This window comes from Lissotriton vulgaris, chromosome 5 (assembly GCF_964263255.1).
Source record: "Lissotriton vulgaris chromosome 5, aLisVul1.2, whole genome shotgun sequence".
NCBI classification, from domain to species: Eukaryota; Metazoa; Chordata; class Amphibia; order Caudata; family Salamandridae; genus Lissotriton; species Lissotriton vulgaris.
Window position 1 is genome coordinate 1,796,768,337 of NC_141693.1, and position 24,889 is coordinate 1,796,793,225.

The window sequence follows — 24,889 nt, forward strand, 5'->3', positions numbered from 1 at the left end:
AACAAAAGGTAAATTATGTGAGCCTTTGCACGTTTGCTTGTATTTTCTCCAAAGGCCACTAGAGTGGAGTAGAGTACAACCTTTAGTAACACATTCCTTTTCTGAGTGACATTGGAGGGCTTCATGTTTAGCTTTTCCCACATGCTGCATTAGTTCATACCTTGTGAGACAGAAAAAAAGCATCTTGTGTTTTATTAGTGTAGCACTACCTAAGGCACTAGCACTCTTGTAATCATCCGTACTCGAGGTATGCAGAATGGCTCCTTTAGGTTAATCTTTGCCCCTGAGACATATGCAGGGCCACTGGAATTATGGGACAGGGATGGGCCAAATTACGCGGCATATTTTGTGATGGTATTACTTCATTATTTCGTCATATTCACACTTTTTAGCACTGTCTGTGCATTGGTTACATCTCACTACTACCAGTTTAACACCAAAATATATCAATAAGCAACAGACAGGTGACACGCCAACCTTTGAAAAGGTCATTCCACTGTGCAGCAACATGTGTCTCTGGGTTTTTAGTAACTTTTGTACCCTTTGAGCTAGAAACAAAATCTTTTTGTCTTTTTTTGTTAGTCTGCACACGATGGATTGTGTGGCAAGTACAGCATATCTATAACTATGTAAAAAACACAGTGGTCGCTTAATTGCATATTCCCGTGGCCTAGGACATATGTAGGTCACATGCGCAAATCCAAGACCAGCCAAGACATGTGTCTTCCATCCGTCCAAAGTTAGTAGATTGAATACCCTAATGTTGGATGATAGTAAAATCTGTTATTTACAGTGCTCCGCATCATGTAAGCAGGCATTCTCCAGGAAGGCGTAGGGGGGGGGGGCGCAGGGGTGGGGGGGGGCTTTTCATGGACAAGAAAGCATTACCTATAGTTGAAAAGAAGCATTTTCTTGAAAGTAGGCTTGGCTTCCTTTGTTCTGAGGAAGGGTTGGATTTGCGGGGCAAGGTGTTGACTTGTCCCAAGTTTAAGGACTCTTCTCATACAATAAAGACTGTGACAAAGAAGATGGACATTTTCCAATGAGGTTTCAGCAATGTAGCACCGGATTAGCAAATCTGAATTTGACTATGTGGAAAAGAACACATTAACATTTTTTTCCACAGCTGAGATTATTAGGTGCTGTGCTTGACAAGATTTTGTGAAAGTTGCAACACCAATTTCCAGTGGTATATCTAATGCAGCATAGTAGCAAGACTATAATGTAGATGGTAGGTGAGGGTTCGTTAGCTTTGTGCATTCCTGTTTAGAAGCATTTAGACATACCTGCTTGTTTGCAGTTGATTTTATATGAACTATGCAGCAAGAGAACCTGCCTATCACAGGCCATTCCCCTTCATATTGAATGTTTCAATAGTGTAGAGACTGTCTCATTTTGCTCTTATGCCTCTAGGAGAAATCCAGTTTTTCACCCGCCCATTTTAGTATTTATGTAACAGAAGGCAGTGCTTGGCTCTGTCTTAGGTTAACTTTCATGTCTAGTATTTTGTATTTATCTGTTGTGCATTAATGTGATTCATTTGTAATTGTAAGTGAAAAGCTGCCATATATGTCTTGTTTAATGTAGTCTGTGATTCTTTTCCTTTTATTCTCTTGAATGTTGTTGGGCTGCTTGTTTTAATCGTACATGGGGGTTTCTGATTAACAGTTTATTTAATATGCATTAGACGTTCTTTGTTTCAGTAATTAGTGTGGTACGTTTACCCTAATTTTGCCTTTATGCACGCTCTGACGACCAAATCAAAGTAGCCTTACCAATAGAAACTTCATACACAAGCTATTGTTTGGCTGTTTGCTCATTCAGTGCATGTCCACATCCACACAGCTTCTTCTCATTGTGCTTTTAACAATGGCTCTTTCTCTATTCAGATCTTTCACTTTTGATTGGTGTTATGCAGTCATCTCTCAAAATTACATGAAGAGCCTCTCTTTCTCCCCACACAATGGACGTGGTCTTAGATTCTGAAAGCAGTAACAGCTTTCTGTCTGTACAGTGTGCTTGTGTGTGACATGCTTTGCCTCTCCGTCGTTATTTTGAAGTGTCTGTGTAACTGTTCAAAAATTTTGTATTTTCCTTTGTAAAAATGACAAAATAGGGTCTCACTGTGCTCATATTAGTATTTTCCTCCCACAGATGTATGAAGTCTAGCTAAAATGTAGAACTTAATTCCTCCCTATGTAGGTGTGCAACACTGTATTGTAGGTCTCCTGAGCTGACATGTCTGGCCAGTTTATGCGTAAACCCGAACATTTTACCTAAACATTTGGTTTGTTAGCTTTCTGGTGGCAGTGGTAATCTAGCTCATACTATACTTGAAAACTAAAAGCCTGAATATCTCATATTTTATGTAGGGGAAGGGAAAGGAGTAAAAAAAAAAAAGGCAGTAAACCTTTGTCTTCTCCTACTATATATCCACTGCATGACCTTGCAGCAATTTAGGAAAGAGATAGACATTCCTCTATAAAGAACACTACCTCACAATGAAGTAACATTGTGCTTCCTTGCTCAGAACCCAGTTACCTCTCCATTCACTTGATTCTTTCTTTGCCTTCAAATGCACAACGTTCTGCTGCCGCTAAGATTGTGTTTTATCGATACCGCATACATACATCTTATAGCAATCCAGATGACTGAGAAAAGCTAAGACCTTTTCATGACTATCAATTTCTATCAACCACTTAAAATGTAATGTTCATCTTAAAGTAGTTATGAATGTAGAGGGGGACCTCCTTCAAATCTCAGTTAAGCTAAAAGTTCGTACTTCTCTAGTGGGTTCACCATTATATCAACGAAAGATACAACTTACATCATACAGATACTGCCCTTTGTCCTGTCTCCATCTTTCCAAGTTAATTGGGAATTAGTGGCACCAGCAAAAATAATCAGGGAAGCCTGGATTAAATGGTGAGACTAAGTTTGTCACTTGTAGGTAAGATGGGTTCATTGCTGGGCAGTTACTATGCCAGGAAGACAGTATTGTTCCGATTCCAGACCCTCTACTTGACCTATGAGGTGGAGGTTTGTTGATAATTATACAATTATCTCTGAATTGAAAAAAATCAAGTCACAAGTCATGGGGTCTGGTGAGACTAGAGGACCTGTTGACTCTCGGCCCCTTCTTAGAAAGTAACACAGAATGGCCGCTTAGAAGGCGGAGTATGACTTCATACAAGGCCCTTGTACCAATACATCATTAGTTTGACCAGTGCTTCATAACAGAAATGCTGAAAAACCACATCCCTTCCCTTTATCACATTTCAAATGGGTAAAAAGCTAGTTGATACTTATATCTTGGTACTGACCTTAACTCCAGACCATGTTTGGGACTTGATTTCATTGTACTTCTTGTTTTGGCCATTCTTTCCAGATAGGGGACCCCATAATCCACCAGCAAATGTTCGGGACCTCATAATCACCAGCAAATGTTCGATGAGGTCCAACCCAGTTTTTGACAAAGTAAATGTTTTTATTAGGTTTGTATTTGTTTATCAACCAATCATAAATTCTGCTACTTTGGCTCATTTGTACGCTCAATTTCTACCGTTTGATACAAAAGAACTTTGCCAAAACAGTCTCTTTAATGGTGTGTTACTCTCCTCTTAATATGAATGCAATGGCTAAGTTGATGTTGCAAAGATCATTCTGACGGCACTCTTTTTGGCCAGTTTCGTATTAACCTTAGCTGCTATGGAACGCCCAGCTCCAGTGCTGAACGTTCCATTGCGCAGGTGCAGTTGGAACGTCCAATGGCCGACGGCAGCACTCCCGAGGTAGTGGTGCCGTCGGCCATTGAACCGGCGCAGCACTTATGAGGTTAATCATTTGAAGGATATTTTTATATTGTTACTGGGTCCAATTTCTACTCTGTAGATTGCATTTCAATCTTTTGGGGCTTCAATTGGCAAAAAGAGCAAACTTTAAGTGCTTGTGTATTTGCCATCGAACAACTCAAACATGGCTGTTCGCAACATAAAGGTAGCTTGTGAATATGCTCACAAACATCCTGTATTGTACTTGGCTACTCATAGTGGTCACTGTTCATTCTATATGAGTATTTTTATGAATGATTTATTCTGCTCCTTCTGGGCCACAGATTCCTGCCGATCATAAGATTATTGGAGAACTGGTTTATTTTTTTTTAAGAAAAAAAAGTGAATGTTGGTATACATTCGTGGGATTCGGACGTTAAATAATAACTTATCAAAGGAAAAAGAATACTTGAATTTGTGTCTACTTTCAATGCCAACTTCTAGGTCTCCTCTTTTAAAGGTTGGCTTCTTTTGTTTCAGGACACCCCATACTCCGTATATCAGCCTTCTGTAACGGGCTAGTTGTTTTGTGTGGAGTCTAGATACTCTCAGAATAGTCTACCTCCTATGCTTGCAGGTGAAATATAGACCACCTAAAAAAGCCCTTGTATTCACTGGACGTTTTCCAGCACATTCCCCAGGGGCAAGTGGAGCCATTTGATAACTGAAAGTATTTGCCTAAGTAATAATATATCTTAGACTAGGTGCAGAAGACAAGGCAACTCGAGGTAAGATATTTGGCCAGACATGTTGTTTTGTTGTGTATTGAACGCAGCTTCTTTTATAGATTGGTACAACTTCAAAAGCAGGAAATGTCTGGAATTAATTTCTTGATTGTGCGGCAGGATTGATTTTCTACTCATCAGGATATAAGTAGGTGGGTTTAGTACAACTAAGGATTAATAGGTATTTGGTATCCACAGTGTCTACAATCATCAATAGCTCTGTAAGATCAGGCCAGCTTGAGGTTGCACAACATCTATTCACTATCACATGCAATGTAAGCTACTGTATTTACCTTCTAGTAAGAACTTTATCAGAGTCAATTAAAATTTTAGAAATGTATAAAGTGACTATGGCGATGGCCAAATCGTTAATTGTGTCAAGTTCAGCATCTTACAATCTGCTTCTTTCTCCCTTCTCAAGCTTGTTCCACTTTTAAAATTAGAGAGCTGTCTAAGCGGAATGAGAAAACCTATAATACGAAATAACAAACAAAAGTCGGGTTTTGATCTAAATACGAAGCCTTGGCTTCTTCAGCATCAGATTTTTTCTAAGTCGGGCTGATTTGCCCTTTTGATTGTAAGATTCTCCATTAACAATCTTAGATAATGCTTCCGTGGTATGAGGGTGATTACGGCGCATATAGTGTAATGACCATTACGGAGGGCCAATAGATTTGCAAAATCATAAGATTCATCTGTCTTTATTCTCTTTCAGTAGGATTTTCTGGAGAAATCCCCAGACCATCTTTTAGCAGCATTTGCCCTAAAAGTTCTGGAGGGCATCGGGACAGTTTTAGACATTTATAGCCCGCGTTTCTCTTGGTGGTGGCTTTAAGCTTATTAAACGTAATATTTTTGAATGGGATATTTTCCTAGTTGTGTTCCAACAGCAGTAGAAATGTGGAGATTTGTCTTCAGGGCAGCCTAAATCATGTTTGACTCAAGTGGGACAACAGTCGAGAGGTTGACTGGTCTTTTTAGTGCTTTGGCATTAAATCTTTTAGTTTCAGATGCTGTGTGATAATTGCTCCTTAGTAGGTTGAGAATCCTCCAATACAATAGACCTGTAACAAGCTAATGTATATAAATAGAAAGCCAATCTTCTTTAGTTATATCAGCCAGCTTTTACCAATATCTCCCTGCCGAGACAACTCTCTTGAGCATTTTCCTTCCACAGATTCTTACATCATTTTCTATTCTTAAAATCTTTAAAACTTACCTGATAGTAGGCCTTTGTCTGTGGACTGAAGGTGCCAGTATTTCCTGTACCAGGCTGTGCATTTCTTTGATAAATACGCCTAAACAGAAGGCACCTCTGTTTAAAATATGTATGCAGTATGGCTAGTGAAACATTTTCTTGATACCCTCCTGCTGCACAGATCATGAAGCACAGATCTGTGACTGATGCATCTCCTTTTTCTTGAGAATAAGCAAGGGAAAAGACGATAGGTACATTGATTGTGATGGGTACCTCTAACCGAAGATTCCACACTTTTAAAATATTGTTATGCACCATACTTATTTAGAAGTCAATCTTACAGCCAGACACCCATCTTTGAACTCTTTCTAGGCACTAAAAGGTTTTGTACCTTGATGTGGGAGCCCGATCATCTTGACCTGGTGCGAGCCAAACATTCTGATGCATTGTTTTGAGTTTTGTCAACAGCCCAGCATTGCCTTGGTGATGGACGGACGCAATTGAGAATTTTTAGTTAGCCCTTTTGGCCTTTTTGTTTGCCTGATCAACCCTCTCTTTAAATCTCTGCTTCTCCTATGTTTTTGATGGGCCTGAATGCACGTTACCTCCAAAGCTATTTGTCATGCATCAGTGCCAAATTCAGATGAGGCAACTTATGGGTGCTCTATTAAAAAATAAAGAGTGCTCTATTTGTTCTTTTGAAGTTGCCCGCTAAGACCGAAGACAAATCACACAATGAGTCTCTTTGGACCAGCAATTTATTTGCACACAACTCAAAGTCAAAAATTGGATTATGGAAGATCAGGATGTTTACTATTCGCTCATATTATGAGGAAGGTGGTGATATGCAGTAGCTTTATGGTCATCCACACTGTGACTTCCAGTATGATGAGTACCACAAAGAACCATCTTGCCAAGTTAATCCAATGTGTACAGTTCTGGTAGACTTCATCATGAACATCCATTGTATGCCAGACTACTATTCCAGATTTGTTCCACAGCCACAACAAGCTTCAGCGTGACCTCAGAAAACAAGCTTGGACCCACTGAACCCTGATAACTACAGACCAATTACAAATGGACCTTTCCTGGGCAAACTGATAGAAAGAGCAATGTTCGTCCAGATGTCACAATTCATTGAAGATAATGCCATCCTTTCAGACTTCCAAACTGGATTCCGTCCAGGAAGAGGCACAGAATCTGCCGTCCTTGCCATCTGGGATGACCTGAAGAACACAGTTGACCGCAACGCGGTTGCTGCACGACTTCTCTTGGACCTCTCAGCTACCTTTGACATGGTTGACCATGACACTCGGATACAAAGACTCTACGAAGGGGGAATAGAGGGGAATGGTCTAGACTGTATCACATTCTACCTTCACAACAGAGCTAATGTCCTCCATGCCTCCCTTTCTCGTTCAAACCATACTTTACAAAAGAAAGTCTCGATCATCTCGCCCATGCTTTTCAACATCTACATCAAGTAATTACCGGCACTGATCAATCAATTTCACCTCACGTCTTATAACTGTGCAGATGACCCGCAAATACTCCTTCATCTGGAATGCCCCAAAGACATTGGAAAGTCACCAATTTTCAGTTGTCTCAGAGCCATGTATCAATGGATTTCGTTGAGCCCTCTCAAATTGAATGGTTCCAAAACGGTAATACTCACATGTGGCGATTGGCAAAATTATGACCCGCTCGGCGCGTGACCTGATGATCTCAGAACACCGCCTAAATTATTTAAGGAAGTAAGAAACCTCGGAATGACTATGGACTCCAAGCTAACGATGAATGCTTTATTACTATAAAAACTCTGCAACAAATCTTCCCCCGTTTGGTATTTCCACACAAGGTCCAGGCTACCATCTCCCTTGTTCTGCCAATCTCGATTACGCCAATAGCCTCTACCATGGATCACCTTTAACTACCATGAAATGACTATAACTGATTCAGATTTCGGCTGCCAGACTACTCTTACATATAAAACGGCAAGACCACATCTCCCCTGCCCTGAAAGCCCTGCATTGGTTACCAGTTTTCAGAAGATCCACGTTCAAGCTGCTTTGTATCACCCACAAAGCGATACATAGAACGGGATCCCTCTTCATTAGGAATAAAATCCCTAAACACTTTCAACAAAGGAACCTCCGCTCTGGAGTGGTTCCGTGCCTCAAAATCCCAGTGTACAAGAAAAAAACATGGGGGGCACATCCTTCTCTGTTAAAGCAATGTTCTGGGGAGAGGACATGGCTTAACGGCTAGTGTGGCCAACCTCAAATCTGGGTAACCAGGTTAGTCACAGCAACAATGCTCAATATCCTTCAATTCTGGGCAAATCACTTAATCTACCCGTGCCTAACAAAAATGAATGTGTTCTTATGTAACACAACTGGTGCTCATGTAAAGCGAGCTGATACCTTCGGGTCAAGTTCGCGCTATATAAAACTCTGGGGGGTGGGGGGGGGGCACGGAAAGCAGCCAAACTATGGTACTCTTTAACCCCCTTACCCCAGCATAAGGTCCACGGATAACCACCTTATCTTCGTGAAAACTACTCAAGAATTGACTCTTTCCCACATAACAACCATACGAAAACAGAAATATAAAGCATATTCCTCTGTATATAAGTATTTATCTGTACTATATATGTACCTATATATGTGTATTGCTTTGTATAAACGTGTAGAATAATTGTTTTAAAAAAAAATATTCATTTGCTCTGCTTAACAAATGTAGATACTACTGAGAGTTACATTATTCTGTTTTTAAGGGACTGCAGAAATAAGTAAATCTTTTATCATAACGATTTATCTACAATTGCTTCAATATTGAATTACAAAAAAAATTTAAGTACAACAACACTGGAAAGCCAAAGTTTATTTAATGCATTTTTAATCTACGTGTACTACCTTCCTTTTTACATCTATATACCTTCCATGTACTTATGGATCTATATTGTTAGTAATCTTCTCAGTCCGCTTAGCCATTACACCACCCTATTTTTCACCCTAATCCGCTCTCAGCATATCCTTTCCCTCCACTCTGACTCATCTCAAACCTCTCAGTACTACTCTTTCCAATGCACTACCCTATTTGTCACCCTATACCTCGATGAATACATCCTCTAACTCCACTCTCTCATTCATCCCCAACCCCACACCACTACTATGATTCCCAAAAAAATCCTTTCTAGACTCCTCCCTTCTCTACCCCTATTTGCATCGTCTCATACCTCCTTTTTCTATTCCAATCCCCCAAAACAAGCCTTTCTAAACCCTTCCCTCTGACTTTCCTCATCCACCTCCCTTTTACTCATTCCAAGCTTCCTCCTACTGCTATGAGCTCCAAAACATCCCTCCACTATCCTTTTCAATCCAAATAATTGACTAACATATCCACCAGTCAAATTGCTTTCATATTTCACTATACTAATACACCACTAATCCTTTGTGGGTTCCGTAATAGCGTTCTACTTGCCGAAAGAGCGCTTCACCACCCCATTAGAGGTAGCAAACGCTATATAAATGCAATCCTTTTTAGGTCTCGCACCTGGCGACGCAGCGCGAAGCGTTGTCGCCAGCGAGACCTAGAGTCATCGACTATGCTTTCAAGGGCTTAAAGGGAGACAGGAGATGGGTATGCTCACGCTGCAGGCCGGACTGGGGCACGCGCAGGCTGCAGGCCGGACTGGGAATGTAGACGTGTGCGCCGTGGGCATCTGCTGTCCCCCTTGAGAGGCAAGGCACTTTCACTTTCCATGCCCAAGACGTGTCAGCGCACTGGTGCGCGGCGCTCGCAGGCACTGCAGTGCCGTCACTCACCCGCCTTGGTCGCCTCCCGGTAGCTCTTCTCGGGCAGGCAGGCTCCTCGGGCGTGCAGCATGGTGTGCAGGGGCTACTTTTTTGTTGCTTTGGCGGGCCCCTCCCACGGCCTCGCGAGCTTCGCAGCACTCCTCAAGCACAGTGGCGAACCCCACATGCGCCGCCACTGGGCACGAGCTGCAGGGCATGCCGATGTGCACGCTCACGGCGTGCCTTTCACTTCACTTGTTCACGTTGGCCCAGTTTCTATGCTCTCCTCTGTATTACTGAGAACCCCCACCGGCAGATTGCTCCTCACTTCTCTTTCAGGGCCTCGCCATACGGCGGCATACTCACACACCCCTAATTATTAGCAGCAGGGACTGTGGCCCACTTTGGTGTTTCACGCCAGGCAGGCAAGCGGCGTAGTGCCTCAGAAGGGATAAGTCCTACCACAAATGCGCCGGTTTTCCCCGTGGCTGCCCGGAGTTCCAATCCACCAAAGCCAGTCCTGCTTATGTGTTCCTCAGCCCTGGACTGTGCAAGGTCGCCGAGACACACAGCTGTATGTGAAACAGCTGGGCCTTCCCTCAGCCAATGGCAGCTCCGAGCGCGCGCAGCCCGCGCAGATCACAAGGCGGCAGGTAGGGCAGCTGGGCTCCAGCAGGGGGTGAGCCAGGAGCGGACGGACGCTGCAGGACAAAGGACGACATGGGGCACTAGACGAGCGCCGAGGTCATCCTCGCTCTGGCCCTAGGTGAGTGCGAGCACTGGAAAGAGATGCACGAGGCTTCTCTGTCATCTAGACAGACAACATCCTGAAATGACACCCACCGTGCAAACATTCCTGCCTGCCGTCCACACACAACTTTTAAATATATAGACATACACCCTTTAGAAATATGTACATCCACCCATGTGTGCTTACTCACAACATGCATTAAAAGACATACACACATCACTCCCCTGGGTGTACACACCCCAAAAACTCTTGAGAACCTCCCAACACACTGCAGAAAAGCGGCAGTAGACATCGCTTCTCAGCAGAGCTGAACCCCATTAAACTCAAAGGCCCTAATGATGGAGGCCACTGCTTGTTCTTTTTGTTTAAGGAGTTAGCCCTTCCACAACAGCCACGACCCGGGTGGGCGTGGGGGAGGGGGATTTCGACAGACGATGGAAAATTAAATAAATACATAATTTTCCCAAGTCATCGTCTGTCGAAACCCTCCCACCCCCCACCGCTCTTACCTGCACAGGCAGCAGATACCCCACAACACTTAAAAACCCACCCACTTAAAAAATAAGAACATCCAGTCCAACACTGCCTGCATAGCATGGGTATTCCTCCGCTCACTAACATAATTGGGAGCCTGGCTAGGGTGGTCACCTTGCTTCTTGCCAGGACTCAAAGTTTTAATTCCTGGGATTTTCACTTACAAATCTGAAACTTTAAAGTTTGCCTGAATATGAGGAGTTAATCGAGTCGAGTTGTTTGTTTTGCTTTCTTGCGCTTGTAGACCTGATTAAATAAAAGGATAAACAGGATTAAACTCCGGATTATGTAGGACTACAAACCCCAGAAAACAAAGTAAAAGCCCCGGCCTGGAAGAGCTACTCGTGCGTGGGTCTGGGAAACTTAAGAGCACTGCAAATTATTCCTATCAAGTATTTTATGAAAGCAGCTGGAGAATGGAACACTCAGAATTACCTGATAGTGTAATGGAAGGACAAGGCTGGGAAATTGTTCTACTGGTACCAGGTGGTATCCTCCCAGCTGCCAACTTTGCCAGGTCCTTGTGTGACTATCTGGTATAGTCCCATTTTTTTTTTTTTAATTCTAAGATTTGTACTCCTGGTTTTATACTGGAATAAAGAAGACTACAGGTCCCAGAATTCTAATAACAAGCATTTACAATGCAATAGGTCTCGCATTATTAAAGTTTGAGTTATTAGGATTGTACATGGCAATGCCTTTTATTCATTTGTTTTTAAAACCTGCAAACGGTGCATAAACACGCACTTTGAACGTATAGTGCTTGCTTACGATGAGCAAGGCTGGCAGTAAAAGACTTGCTTCTCATAAGCATGGACTATAAGTACAAAGCGCTTGTTTACGCACCAATGCAAATGAATAAAAGGCATTGTCATTTACAATGCCAATACCTCAAACTTTAATAGTTCACCATGTACTTTTTACAATTATTCTGCAGGCACAACCCATTCGACCACTGCCAGGTTGTCGTTAGGCCTTTCTGAGAAACAAAAAATATGTAGGTTTATGTCTGGGACTACTTCAAATGCAAGCAGGTACAGATGGTGCATTGTAAACCCCTGCAGCTTAATCAACTTCTTTCACTGTCTGGAAATTAGAAAACATTATTTACTGAATTTCCTCTTTACTTTCAAAGAGATGCTGAATAGGGGAAACATCCTTTACAACGCAACTGTCTTTACATCGCATGCCATTACAGTGCATGCCATTCGCTGTCAAGTAATAATAACACTCAGTGAATGATTGTCCAATCAGTACTTGTTCTTTCGAAAAAGGAGAAGTACATTTATTACACACACACACTACTAAATACTACCCAATAATTTACAAATATATAGATTGGTAGATGTAAAAAAAACACAGATGGCATTGCATGATCAACTCTGCCCCTCCTCCCCCCAAAAATGTTCATACAAACATTTAAAGTAAGCTTATAGGCAAGATCAAAGGTTCAATATCTGCAAACTGCATGTTAAAAACACATCATTTTGTGCTTAAAAGCAATCACCAACAATAAAAATCATGAGTGAATTCATTTATTAATGTTAATAAAAAGCACTTGCACTATGATAATCACTGTCTGGAACTCTCTACCTCTGGCCCTAAGGTGCAAACAGGATCTCACGTCTTTTAGAAAGGACCTTAAAACCTACCTTTTTCCGAAGGCAGTGTAATTGACATCAGTAGGAATGCTCTGTGGTCAAAGCGCCAGGATGCCCTTTGGGTGACAGACGCGCTATATAAGTATGCCTACATACATACATACTGTCAACATTATTTTAATAATACATTTAAAATGAACAAAACGTGTCAGTGTGCTTTCTGTAGACATTTGAACCATGAAAGTGCAATCATAAAAACAACACCTAGAGAGCATCACATTTTGACTACATTAACATGCAACCATAGACTTGGCCCCTAGAAAGCACTTTAGTACATGAATTTCCTTTAGACACTTCCAGGCCACAACATCTGTATCCATAAAATCATCCCCTAAAAACACAGCACTCCGAGCTATAAAAACAAGAATAGAGCTATCCCAGACAGACCAGCTGCGCGCATGACCAGGGTCCCTGAAAAATGCTGTGGAAACCACCAGCGCAACTGGCTGCACATGCAATAGCATCATTTGGGATGGATGGAGGAATGCATGGATCTATCAGTGAGTGGATGGATGGATCCGTGAGTGGATGGATGGATGGATGGATCCGTGAGTGGATGGATGGATGGATGGATCCGTGAGTGGATGGATGGATCCGTGAGTGGATGGATGGATCCGTGAGTGGATGGATCCGTGAGTGGATGGATGGATGGATGGATGGATCCGTGAGTGAGTGAGTGGATGGATGGATGGATGGATCCGTGAGTGAGTGAGTGGATGGATGGATGGATGGACGGACGGATCCTTCCATCCACTCACGGATCCATCCATCCACTCGGATCCATCCACTCACGGATCCATCCATCCATCCATCCATCCATCCACTCACAGATCCATCCATTCACTCACAGATCCATCCATTCACGGATCCATCTATCCACTCACGGATCCATCCATCCACTCACGGATCCATCCATCCATCCACTCACTGATAGATCCATGCATTCCTCCATCCATCCCGAATGATGCTATTGCATGTGCAGCCAGTTGCGCTGGTGGTTTCCACAGCATTTTTCAGGGACCCTGGTCATGTGCGCAGCTGGTCTGTCTGAGATAGCGCTATTCTTGTTTCTATAGCTCGGAGTGCTGTGGATGGATGGATGGATCCGTGAGTGGTTGGATGGATCCGTGAGTGGTTGGATGGATCCGTGAGTGGTTGGATGGATCCGTGAGTGGTTGGATGGATCCGTGAGTGGTTGGGTGGATCCGTGTGTGGATGGGTGGATCCGTGTGTGGATGGGTGGATCCGTGTGTGGATGGATGGATCAGTGTGTGGATGGATGGATCCGTGTGTGGATGGATAGATGGATGGATCAGTGAGTGACTGGATGGATGGATGGATCAGTGAGTGACTGGATGGATGGATCCGTGAGTGAGTGGATGGATGTATGGACGGATGGATGGATGGATCCGAGAGTGGATGGATGGATGGATCTGTGAGTGGATGGATCCGAGAGTGGATGGATGGATCTGTGAGTGGATGGATCCGAGAGTGGATGGATGCATGGATGAGTGGATGGATCCGAGAGTGGATGGATGCATGGATGAGTGGATAGATGCATGGATGAGTGGATGGATGCATGGAAGAGTGGATGGATGCATGGATGGATGGATGGATCAGTGAGTGGATGGATGGATGGATGGATGGATGGATGGATCCGAGAGTGGGAGGATCAGTGAGTGGATGGATGCACGGAGGGATGGATCAGAGAGTGGGTGGATCAGTGAGTGGATAGATGGATCAGTCAGTGGATAGAAGGATGAATGGATCTATTGTGATTGGATGGATGATGAATGGATGGCTCAGTGAGTGGATGGATGGATGGATGCATGGACGACTGGATGGATGGACGGTCAGATGGATGGGTGGGTGAAGGAATGGATGGATGGCAGGCTCCGTGAGTGGATGGATGGCTGGTAGGAAGAATGGATGAGTGAGTGGATACACGGATGGATGTATAGATGAATGGTAGTCACCGAGACAACTCAGAGCCCAAAGTACGCAGTCAGTGCCTGCGTCTATGCTAGCCTCACGCACACCTGCGATTATGCAGGATCTGGGTTCTGCCATTATGCTATCTGCGGGGCTCAGCCGCCCCAGCTCTCCCTGCTATCTCCCCTTTGTGCAGCGGGAGCAGCTGTGCAAATAAATAAGCCTCGAATGAAGGCACTTTATGTCGCTGCCGCAAATCTGCTGAAGTGGCTGAAATTGGACTCCGTACAATGGGAGCCGCTCCTGCTTTTCTACTCCTCTGTGAGAAAGGCATTTCGTGCGCCCTCTGTCTCCAGCTCCAATGCCTGACTCAAGAGCGGACGCACTGTGTTCTCTTGGTGCTCACAGCTGCTTGGAAATTTTAATACTTCGAACACGGAGAAGCTCTCCACGTCCCTGCCTGTAATTCTCTCCCAGCCTCTCCATTTTCCTATTAGCATCTGATGAATACCTCGGCGGCGCCGGGCTTTGGTAACCTTTCACTGTCCTCTTATTGGAGGCTTCAAACGACAACAGATGCAGACACCCTGCTTGTGATTGGAGTCACTTAAGTTTGGAATCTGCATAATTCCGAGGAAGTAGGTGAGAACGTGACCCTTCCCGGCGAAGGCGACATCTTTATCAATCAAGGTTACCTTGTACCGTGGCAAATCTATCTCTGCGCACAGATGTGTTGTAGTTGTGCCAGGGAGCCAGTTTTAGGAGGCGTGTGAACGAAACTGAAAGCTACTAAGTTAACGGCAACAGTTCAGTCGGAGCACGTGTTCACGCGCGCGACCTGATCCGATTCCGGTATGCTGCGCGTGCCCATCTCCTGTCTCCTGGGAAGCAGAGCCGGTGACTATAGATCTCGCAGGCAAGACAGCGCTTTCGCGCTGTAAGCGCCAGGTGCGAGACCTAAAAAATGGGGCTGTAATAACTAGTCAAGCATGGACCCTTGAAACCTGGCAGCTAGGGAATCCTATCTGAGTCCAGAATATGGGTGCACCGCAGATCCCTTCTTCACTTGTGTGGCGGAGAGGAGATCTTAAATGTACCGGTTCCACGCCTGCATTCCAGGATTTATGGTTGTGTTTATCTAATTCGAAATTACAGGACTAGTCTCAAAATCAAAGGAAAAAACCTAAACTAAGATTTATCCATGCTATTTTGTTTTTGCATTTTGGGAATTGTAGTCCTGTTTGCAAGGAAGCCTGAAAATTGGAAAAACTGAACAGGATGAGCTGTTCTTACCAGGGACACATGAGAGCCCTGGAGAAGTGGTTGCTGTTTATGCCGCTTCTACAGAAACGCAACAAAAGTGCTCACAAGAAGGGCCCTTAACCTGTCCCTGAAAGTGTCAAATCATTGCGGAGGAAGGTCCATGGCAAAATGTGTCTTCTCCAAGAGTGACATAAGACCTCGGCAAAAGAGCTGGTTCTAAATCGCAGCAGTTTCCCAGGTCCATGCAGGAGTAGTTCATACAGTCCAGGATTTTTCTTTCCATTCTGTGACTTGTAGTCCTGGTCATTTTGTGTTACAATTGCTGGTCTAAACTACCAGAATGAAAGGAATTCCTGGATGAACAGCCTACTCCCACATGGAGCCGAGCTGAAGCATGGATGAGGTTAGGCTGAGAGCTCTGTGAAGCCTGCTTTGAAGAACGAGCAGTAATGAGAGAGCTAACCCTGAACCAGGGGGCTGTTCCTTCTGGGTATTAGCAACCATCTGGACAGAGCTGTCAAGCGGCCCCAAGTAACATAAAACAAGCATTTACAATGCAATAGGTCTCGCATTATTAAAGTTTGAGCTATTGGCATTGTAAATGACAATGCCTTTTATTCATTTGTTTTTAAAACCTGCAATTGGTGCATAAACACGCACTTTGAACATATAGTCCTTGCTTACGATGAGCAATGCTGGCAGTAAAAGAGACTGCCAGCCTTGCTTCTCATAAGCATGGACTATAAGTACAAAGTGCTTGTTTACGCACCAATGCAAATAAATAAAAGGCATTGTCATTTACAATGCCAATAGCTCAAACTTTAATAATGCGAGACCTATTGCATTGTAAATGCTTGTTCCCTTCTATCCCTCCACTATCCTCATTCCAAATAACTGACTAGCATACCTACCACTCAAATTACTTTAAAATGTCACTCTACTAATTCACCACTTATCCTTTATAGGTTCTGGATTAGCGTACTACTCACTGAAAAAGCACTTCGAAGCCTCGTCTGGTAGTAAGCGCTATATAAATGCAATAACAATACATTCAAAAATATGCTGTAATGGGGCTGCAGCACCGCACCAACCTATAATTTTGTCCCAGTGTCCGGTGTAGATAGACTTTATATTGAGACGCCAGACAGCAAGGATGACATCCACAACTTGGTGTGGTAGATTGAACACACTCAACTGCTGCTGCTCAATATCCATGCATAGAGATGTGGACTGAGCAGGATTGGACCTGAACCAGAACCCTGCTCTGCTGCTCCAACAGAAGATCATTCCAATGCAGCAACCTAATCAGGGGACCAATGGTCCTGTCTAGAAGAGCTGGGTGCCACAGACTCCTGGATCCGGAAGAATTGTTGTGAGCAGTACCTCTGCGCACTGGTAGGTGGCGTCAATCTGCTCCGTTCATCAGTGTCTTCTGCAACGGAAGTAACGTCCGCGGCACCGATATAGGTGCCACCTCGGCACGCTGACGTCAGTTACCTTTCATGACTTTCCACAGCAGAAGCGCAGAGCTATAAAGTGTACTGGTGTGTCTAAATTAAGACCCTGAAATGTATCATCCCTGACCCTAGAAATCTTTCTGCAGAACAGGGAGGAAGGGTGAGCCGGTAAGGAATCTGCAGCTAGATAGTCTCTACCAGATAAGGCGATGCTGAAGGTAAGCGCCGGGATGCCCAAGGGTAACTGCGCGCTATATAAAATTTTAATAATAATAATGGTCTGATAGAGATTTCTAGCCACGGATTCCCTACCTTTGAATGGGTACCAAAGCAATACCTTCCCCGGTGGTGGGTTTTTGGACAAATTCAAACTAGGAAGTCCTGCAGGACTGAATGGGTGGAATGGCCATCCCTGCGGACCTGACTGTCCAGGCAGTAATGCTTGGTAAACATGTGGAGGGAAGTCACCATTGCTGCCTGACAGATGTCCAGGGCTGGGACTCCACATGCTAACGCAGTGGTCACAGCTTTAGCTCTAGTAGAATGAGTCTGTAAGCCTTCAGCAGGCTTCTTCTTTGCTAGTGCATAGCAGATCTTGATGCAGAGAACGACCCTTTGAGAGCTGGTCAGTTTCTGCACCACCGACCTTTCTTCACACCAACATACCCCACGAAGAGTTGGTCGTCAACCTGGAACTCATGTGCAGTCAAGGTGGAACGACAACACTTTTTGGGTCCAGACAGTGAAGTTGCTCCTCTTCCTTAGAGGGATATGGAGGAGCGTAGAAGGTCGGCAAGGTGACAGATTGGCCCACATGGAATGGTGTCATCACTTTCGGCAGGAAAGAGGCCTTGGGAAACATCCTTTACCCTGCATGCGTTCCTCTGCAGTGCCATTACCCTGCAATTTTTACACCACTAAATATTTTCCAACACAGGGCTTTACACCGCAAACTATTACATCGCATTCCCCAAAGTAATGCCAGGGTGGAGTTAGAATAGTAAATTGCGTTATAATGGGGAATGTGTTGTAATGGATTGCGTTGTAAAGCCCTGCGTTGTAAAAGATTTTGCGGTGTAAAAACTGCTGGGTAATGGCACGCGGAGTAAAAGTGTGCAGAGTAAAATGTCCTATTCAGAGGCCCTAGTGCAAAGCACCAGTTTGTCCGGATAAACTGATAAGAATGGATGCTTGCAAGATAAAGCCTGCAGCACATTCACCCTCTAGGCCGATGTAATAGCCACAAGAAAGGCTGAAAGGAGAACACATCAATAATATGAGGATCAAATTAAGGTCCTACTGAGACATAATAAGAGGAGATAGGGGGAACATATGTACAAGGCCCTTCAAAAATATATTTTTAATAGGGGACTTGAATAAAGAAGGTTGATTAGGCAGCCGCAAGAAGGCAGACCGAGCGGAAATGCAACACTTCAGAGTCCCCAAAGCAGAGCCCTGTTGGGAAAGGTTAAGCAGAAAAAGCAAAATATCTGAGAGGGAGGTAGCAAGTGGGTCAATGGACTTTTCTGTACAATATGATACAGATAGCTTCCAGCTGCAAGCGTATACCATCCTGGTGGAGGGATGCCTGGCTGTAGGAAAGTAGAATCTGGTTTCATGGGTACCCCCACTTTTTGCCTGGTGTGATGCTGTTTCTGACTAGTCTGACTGGGATCCTGCTAATCAGGACCCCAGTCTCTCTGCTTTCTCCCCTAAATTGGTCTGGTAAGTACTTAGGTACACCACAGATTGGCTACTGGTGTACCCTGATAGGACCCTAGTATATGGTACCAAGGTACCCAGTTCATCTTGAACTCTCCTGCATCACCGGACATCGGTGGACACTTGTCTTCTGTGCCTCCTGGTCACTCCTGAGTGGCATAGGCTCTGTCCCCTCTGCTTGCAGGTACTTCTCAACTTGAATCCGCCTTTGGGTTCCACCGGACACTTTCCCCTTCTCCAGCTGCATCTTCCTGAAATCCTTCATTGGGTTTGACAACGGTTTCCGATGCCCCTTCGCAGTTATGCACACGGCTACTCTGGTGTAGGTATCCTGGTTCCCAAAGTATCCACGGGTGGGGTGGCTCTCCAACCTTCTGTCTTCCACAGGGTTCTTTCAAGGGGCACTGGGAAGGATCCTTCTTTGAGCACGTTGTTGTGTTCCCACTCTGCACAGGGCCTCCGTGGGGTTCCTGGGTACTTATCTTAGGTGGTTCCTTGGGTCCGCAGCACTTATACATCTTCTGGGTATAGTCTCGACTTGGTTCATGGTTCGCATCCCACTATTTTAGTATATGGTTTGGTTTTCCCCTGGTGACCACTGTGTATTAATGCTACTTACCTGTTTCTAGTGCAAAGTATTATGTGCATTGTGTATGTCTCCGGGTAGGCGATATTATGTGTTAGTGAGTGCCTTATAATAAATACCTATTTTTATAAATACACTGTGTGGTTCTTTTTCACTTGACCTATACCAATAAGATTAAGATCTGGCCAATCGAGCTGATTTACACTGCATCTGGACGAAGTCTGAAGGCTGCTCTCCACAGCTACCACTTATGGTGATTTTAGTGGTCTTAGACAACCTTAGAAAGCTCTTTAGGAGTTGTATGGATCTGAAAGAGACACGTTAGTGATAGATTCCTTACCTTAGAATATCACCAGGCGTCAGACTGGATCTGGAAAGTTTTCATCAGCAGTACCCCTGCACGTCGGTAGGAGTCTTCATACGGCTCCGCGCACGTCGTTGGCGTCATAGTTGTAGACATGACATCGCAGGAGCTACTTAGACGCGCCCACGTCAGTTCTTTCTTTATCCACGCCTGCAAGCACAGATCCGAGTTTTTTGGGCACTTTTGTCTGTTTTTTGAGTAATTACACTCCAGGTGCATAGGGATGCCCGGTTTTAAATCTTGCGCGGCCTGTCCCCGCACGATGTAGGAGACAGACCCGCACTGTGAGTGTCTCTACTGCCTGGGGCGCGACAACGACTTTGAGTCGTTCCCACTCTGCCGGGACAGTCCGGAAAGTGGCTAGAGGCCCGTGAATCTGCTCCGTGCAGTTTCAGGTCCCGGTCCCATGGGAGGTCGAGGGACCGGCCACTGAGCCATCACTACCATTCGAATTCTTCGCACTCAGAGGCAGATTAGGAGAGTTAAAACAAGTCGAAGAAGCGTCGTCGCTCTTCGCCTTCCCCTAGCTGGTCGCGCGATGTGGCTGAGGTTGCAGGTTGCACCGCCACTGCGGCTCCGGCGGAGCCTCCGCAGTTGCCGATGGCCTACCCGCCCTTTCTGGGTCCATCAGCGACTCCGGCCCAGCTGCAGTAGTTCCTGTCAGCCATGACACGTGTCTTTGGACCGTCGCGGGTCCGACTGGGGGTCCTCGTTCTTTGACTTCGCCGGCTCCGGCCCAGACATTGTCGACAGCTTAGCTCTCAACACCGAGAGACCTCCATGGATCCCCGTCCATGTCGGTTGGCCCGGTACGACCTCCACCCACGGCGCCGGCGTCGGCAGGGACACCGGCTGACGCCATCCCTGGCCTCCTCCCCGACGTAGAGTCGGCACCGGAAGGGTGTTGACCTTCGCCGTTTGGGAATTTCTTTCACTTTATTCACCCACCTCCTTATGTTCCACCTGTTCCGCAGGCTGTGGAGGATGTGGAGGACTGGGAGGAGTCTGAAGACCCTCTCCCAGCACAATGCGAGTTAGACCCGGACTGGGATGAGGATCTGGGGGATGCAGGTGACCAGGATTATACTCCTGAACGTGACTCACTGTCTCCTTTTACCATGGCTACGGAGGAGGGTGGTTCCTACTCTATGGTGTTGTGTAGTGCGGCCGAGGCTCTCCACCTCGAGCTTCATACCCTGGCAGTCAGGACTAACCTCCTGACAGAGGTGCTTCAGCCAGTGTCTTCTTCTACGGAGCCACTGCTGCCCTTTAATGATGCACTCTCGGACGTTCTTTTGGGCAGCTGGTCCAGGCCCAACACAGGGGCTCCTGTGGATAAGAACGTGGCCAGGCGCCATCGCCCGGCCCCAGGCGATTCTGTTTTCCTCTCTCAACACCCTACCCCTGAGAGCTTGGTTGTCCAAACCTCTGCGTCCCCGAGCGTGTTCCCTTCCGCACCACCGGACAGGGAATCCAAGAAACTGAAGCAGTTTGGGAAGATTTTTTCTCCCGCCAGTTCAGGACTGCGGTCTGTGAACACTGCATGTCTTTTGGGCCGTTATTTCCATTCTGTGTGGAATACGGTTGCACGAGTGCTGCCTCAGTGTCCAGTGGAGGCTCGGACAGTACTCTCCCAAGCGATTGCTATGGGGCGAGACGCAGCCAAGTTCACGATCCGTTGTGGTCTTGACACTACTGACTCACTGGGCAGGGCGATTTCCTCGACAGTGGCGCTACGCCGCCATGCCTGGTTGAGAACAACTGGCTTTTCTGGGGATGTCTAGAACACACTGATGGACATGCCCTTTGCTGGCACTTGCCTGTTTGGCGATAAGTGGGATTGCTTGTTGGAGTGTTTTAAGGACTCGCGGTCTACAGCCAAGTCCTTAGGCCTTTCAGCCACACGCACTCCTTTCGCTTCTGCTTTTCGCTCTTTTCGTGGTAAAGGAAGGGGCGCACAAGCATGTTCGTTTCAGAGCCACAGGCCTACGCAGCAATAGTCTCAGCGCAGCTGCGGACGTAGGACCCACAGAGGCGAGTCACAGGGCCAGCGTGTGGGTCAGTCCACCACCCCCCTGCTGCCACTGCCTCCAAACCTTTCTAGTCTGGTGTTTCAGGCCCACCAGACGCCAGTTGGTGGCAGGATTCGCCATCACCTCCACCACTGGCGCCCTCCCCTTAAAGACCACCCTCACACCCCACCCCACTCCCCAGCCATGCCACCACAGTATCGCCGCATGTCAGGGAATCACTTGGCACTTCTCCAGTAGGACGTTACGGCCCTCGGCCAAGGGGGCAATTGAGCGCGTTCCGATGCCAGAAGTAGTTTATGGTTGTTACTCCCACTACTTCCTAGTTCCAAAGAAGGACAAAGGCCTGCTTCCCATATTAGACCTTCAGACCATCAGTCGCGTCCTCCGGAAGGAGAAGTTCAAGATGTTCACACTTGCTCAGGTCTTGCCTGCCCTCGACCCGCAAGGCTGGATGGTAGCGTTGGACCTGCAGGACGTGTATTTTCATATGCCTGTCCTGCCAGCCCACCGGTGTACCTGCGATTCACGGTAGGGCAGGAGCATTTTGAGTTCACCGTGCTCCCCTTTGGCCTTACCAGCGCCCCTCGGGTGTTCAGCAAACTGATGGCGGTGGCCGCAGTTCATCTGCGCAGCTCAGGGGTTTCAGTCTTCCCCTATCTCGACGACTGGTTGTTCAAGGCGGCCTCACTCAAACAGTCATCTCCCGCCTACGGCCGACCTCCTGCATTTGCTGAGGTTCTCCAGCAACTTGCCGAAGTCGCACCTTATTTCCTCTCAGAAACTCCTCTTCATCAGAGCGGTCTGGACATTGCACAGTTTCGGGTTTATCCTCCCGAAAACAGCTAGTCCAGCACATTCGGGCTATGATTCCAATCTTTCAGCCCTTGTCCTGGGTTTCGGTCAGGATGACCTTAAGGCTATTGAACCTCATGCATCCTGCTGACCAACCATGCCAGATGGCATATGTGGGCTCTGCAGTGGTACCTGAAGTTCCAGTGGGTGCAGCATCAGGGGAACCTGTCCGACTACGTCCAGACCTTGGAGGGCACTGCACAACAATTAGTGGTGGCTCCCGAATCCTCATTGGGTCAACGGCAGATCCCTCTCCCTTCCCCAGCCAGAGCACACACAGTGGTGACCAATGCGTCCCTCCAGGGATGCGGTGGCCACATGAGAGAGGCGGAGATCAGAGGTCTCTGGTCTTCGGCGGAGTCCCGGCTCCATATCAACCTTTTGAAGCTGCGGGCGATCCTTCTTGCACTGTAAACATTCCTTCCCTCTGTCAAGGGGAGGGTGGTGCAGGTGTTCACAGACCGCACCACCGCTGTGGTAATGCAACAAACAAGGCGGGCTGGGGTCGTGAACCCTATGTCAAGGCTGTGTGCCTCTGGACATGGCTGGAACGTCAAGGCATTTCCTTGACAGTTCAACAACTGGCAGGTTCTTTGAACGCCAGGGCGGACGAACTCAGCCGCCGGTGCCTGATGGATCACGAATGGCATCTTCACTCGGAGGTGGCGCAAGGTCTCTTTTAACAGTGGGGAGAGCCTTGGTTAGATCTATTGCCACCAATGTCATCACTCAGCGCGTTTGAATTTTCAAGGCAGCACTCGCTCGGCGACGCTTTTCGTCACGAGTTGAGCTGCGGTCTATTGTACGCTTTTCCGCCTGTACCACTTCTACCCAGAGTGCTGAAGAAGATCAGGCGTGACCGGGCCCAAGTCATTCTTGTGACTCCGGACTGGGCTCAAAGAGTTTGGTATCCCCAGCTACTCAGTATGAGCATGGATCCCCCGATCCGACTGCCTTTTTGTGAGGATCGTCTGTTGCAGCAGCAGGGGACGGTCCACCACCCAAACCTGTTCAGCCTCCACCTACATGCGTGGTGACAGTTGATTCACTTTGACTTGCCTGCCGAAGTCTGTGATCTCATTCTGGCGGCCAGGCGGCCCTCCACTAAATCGGTATACGTCTGCAGGTGTAACTAAATTTGTGGCATGGTGCACAGCAAAGGCTTTGGATCCCCTTTCTGCCCCTCTTTCACAAGTCTTTGTTCCTCCTTTCTCTGGCAGGGCTCTGCTCTGGGCACTATTATGGGCTACCTTTCTGCAATTTCAGTTTTTCTCAGACTCCCTGATCAGCCCTCTCTTTTCAAGTCCCCTGTTGTGAATAGATTTCTCAAAGGCATTATTCACCTTTTGCCTCCTATTCTGTTTGTGATGCCGCAGTGGGACTTGAATATGGTTCTTACTTTTCTGATGTGCACTCCTTTTGAGCCACTTCACAACTGTCCTCTTTGTTTATTAACTTTGAAGACTGCTTTCCTGGTTGCCATCACCTCCGCTAGGCGCGTGAGGGAGCTCCATGCTCTTTCCTGTAAGCCTCCTTTTCTGTTGGTTCATCCGGATAAAGTTGTGCTTCACACTCGTCCTTCCTTCTTGCCAAAGGTTGTCACTGCCTTCCACATTGGGCAAACTATCACCTTGCCCACTTTCTTTCCTCCTCTGCACCCTTCCAGAGAGTAAGAGAGGCTCCACCGCCTGGACCCAAAACGTTCGCTTTCTGGGTGGATGATCAGCGCTTTGTTGGCTACGTGGGCTCCAAGAAAGGCCGGGCTGAACACAAGAGAACTATCTCCCAATGGGTCGTCTTGTGTATCAAGGCCTGTTATTCTCTGGCTAAAAAGGAACCTCCAGTGGGGTTGCTTGCCCATTCTACCAGGGCGAAAGCTGCATTGAGACGTGGTGTCCCCCTGTAAAACATCTGTCAGGCAGCCACGTGGGCCTCGTTGCACACATTTACTAAGCATTATTGCCTTGACAGTCCAGTTCGGAGAGACAACTTCTTTCTCCGTGACTTTCTGGTGTGATCTTTGTTCGCAGACCCACCCCCGGGGTGGGTATTGCTGGGGTATCTATTCTAAGGCAAGGAATATATCACTAACGTGTCTCTTTCAGATGCACAAGTTACTTACTTGTGTAATGATATATCTGTAAGAGACATTAGTTAGTGATAGATCCCTTACCGCCCCACCCA

At 46.3% G+C, this 24,889-nt stretch overlaps 1 protein-coding gene across 1 annotated transcript in view; it reads left to right on the top strand.

Annotated features, from left to right (window-relative positions):
- DNAJC7 (DnaJ heat shock protein family (Hsp40) member C7) overlaps nt 1-24,889 on the top strand; it is a 649,293-nt gene that overhangs the window by 501,022 nt on the left and 123,382 nt on the right. The window lies entirely within an intron of this gene.